Source organism: Salvelinus sp. IW2-2015, linkage group LG20 (assembly GCF_002910315.2).
Source record: "Salvelinus sp. IW2-2015 linkage group LG20, ASM291031v2, whole genome shotgun sequence".
NCBI classification, from domain to species: Eukaryota; Metazoa; Chordata; class Actinopteri; order Salmoniformes; family Salmonidae; genus Salvelinus; species Salvelinus sp. IW2-2015.
Genome location: NC_036860.1, coordinates 73,586,809 through 73,589,422, shown reverse-complemented (window position 1 = coordinate 73,589,422; position 2,614 = coordinate 73,586,809). Strand labels below are relative to the sequence as shown.

The window sequence follows — 2,614 nt, the reverse complement described above, 5'->3', positions numbered from 1 at the left end:
GTTTTCCCTTGGGTTTGCGCAAAAAAATGAACGATGAACTGGGCTGAGGAATATGATGCTGCCTCATAGTGCACTTGAAACCCCAAATAATATGATTAGTCCTTAGGCATCCTTCAGTTTGCTTCTAATATGCTTCAATGTTAAGTTCCTTAGGACTCCTTGTTGTCTCCAGATCCCCATTTTTCATATGTTCCTGTTCTAGATCACAGTTCTTCAATGTCAAATATAGAGGCACATTAGAAATACTGCCACTTCCAAGGACTGTGTCTTTGATTGCATCAACAAACTGAATTGGCACCCAGTAGACCCAATACTGAGAGGCTTCTGTTGACCCAACTGAAACGCCTAGGAAAGTGAATGCAGAAAATTAATTGCACCATAAATGCCAGTAAGATATCTACTTTTAACAAAATAATGTATGTGTTTATGGAAAAAAAACATACATTACATCAACTGCCATTCTGGCTTGTGCAGTTTGTAGTAAGGAAACGTGTTACCATCATGTGATAATCCTCATGGCTTCAATGGGTTCAGTCACCACATGTTTGATGGAGCCCATTGGGATTTCTCTGTCCTCTCTGTAGGAGAATATAACACAGATAAGGGTGAGTGCCATAACACTTTTTCTTATACACAATCCAACCAAACCAGGGGTCATCTCACCCTTAGTTCCAATCCACAGTTGATCTTGTTCCAGTTTGAAGGTGAGACGAACTTTTCCACCAGATTTGTTGTACATTCCAGCTAAAGCACTGTTGGTAAGCGTTCCTGTGTAACAAATGAGAGATCACTTGCTGGTCATTAGTGAAAACAAGGAAGTAATTCACAATGAACCAACTCCAAGCTCCTGACCGTGATACAGTGGAAATATCTGTGAGAAAATTACAAACAGGCAATATACACTGAATAAAAACATTAGGAACACTTGCTTTTTCCATGCAATAGCATGACACTGTCATTCTAAGATCCTTAATGATGTCACTTGTTAAATCCACTTAATCAGTTAGATGAAGGGAGGACAGTTAGAAGGATTTTTATGCCTTGAGACAATTGAGAAATGGATTGTGTATGTGTGCATTCAGAGGTGAACAAGCAAGACAAAGATTGAAGTGCCTTTGAATGGGTATGGTAGTAGGTGCCAGGCGCACCGGTTTGTGTAAAGAACTGCAACGCTGCTGGTTTTCACACTCAGTTCCGTGTGTATCAAGATATTCCACTACCAAAAGGACATCCAGCCAACTTGACCAACTGTGGGAATCAGGAGTCAAATGGGCCAGCATCCCTGTGGACACCTTGAGAGTCCATTCCCAAGGAATTGAGGCTGTTCTGGGGCAAGGACAGGGGCTGCAACAATATTAGGAGGTGTTCCTAATGCTTGGTTACTCAGTGTAAAACAACCATTAAAAGCATACTTTCCCAACCATCATTAGGGTTTTGTTGAAAATACTCACCTTCGTTCCTTTAACAGATGGCATTATGTCCTCTGGTTTGCCTTTGTCCAACACCTTCTGTGTTGCTGAAATTCAATACATTATTATTTTAAGTTCACAGTTGAATAAAAAATATCATAACCTGTGACTATACCTTGGCAAATAAGTTGTTTATTTACAAATATGGAACTCAAAAGACGTTGAAAAGTCCTACTTTTTGCCGACACAAAGGTTCCTTTTGTTTTCTTCAGCTTTAACTTCCTGCTGAAATAACCTCTTTTGGAGTATTTACAGCTAGTACATCATTTATTGTAGATCCAACCACCATTATTTTGCACCATTTGTAACTTTAATTTCACGTAGGTCTTATCTTCTGTAGCAGGCTTTGTACATCACCTTCTGCATAGCAGGTGGAAGACCTATTAACATAGAGAAAAAGAAAGGGTGGTGAGAGACATTAATCAACACTGTGACTGTTATACATATCCAAGTAGTTGTACGCAAGCCTAAACAACTACTTACCAGTGAGTGAATGGATTCGCTCTTCAGTTTGGCTCCAGTGCCATCTAACGGAATTTTGGATCATACTTATTCTTGTTCCAAATAATCTTTAGATCCACCATCTCCTTTCCTTCATCACTGTCATCTCCATTGCTGACAGTAGGGTCCTGAGTTGAAGAGCTTTCCCCGGCATTATCTGTCCGAGACACAGTTTCCAATACTTCAGCATTCCCTTTGCCAACATTTTCACACAGTGGTTGTGCTCTTTCAACGTGGCTTCAGTTTTCATTACGACTTCTTCACTTCCTATGAAAGGATTATGAAAGCCATACTTAACGTTGGCTGACAATTCTAGCTCCACAAGAATTTCAGCCAGGCACAGCTATGTCAAAGCCATAGTTGGTCAAAACTCAATGTCTGGAATAGTTTGTCACATTAAGTCTCCTCAGCCAAGTAATAACTAGCAAGTATGGCTCATGCAGTTCATTTGTTATGACAAAGCAGCTGCAAGCAACTGGCTGGTTGACCTATTTGGTATTCTGTGGGTCGTTTAGCCACGTTAGCTAAGTCTGACATCTCACGTGGCTGTTAGCGAGCTACTGTAGCTTATTTGCAAATAGCGCTAACTTGCTAGCTACCTAGTCATGCTAGCTAAGTTAGCTGACCAACGCTACACATTTGCA

At 40.5% G+C, this 2,614-nt stretch overlaps 1 pseudogene; it reads right to left on the bottom strand.

Moving 5' to 3' along the window:
- Positions 1–2,229, bottom strand: LOC111980087 (ubiquitin domain-containing protein UBFD1-like; annotated as a pseudogene).
- Between the last annotated feature and the right edge of the window lie 385 nt (positions 2,230–2,614).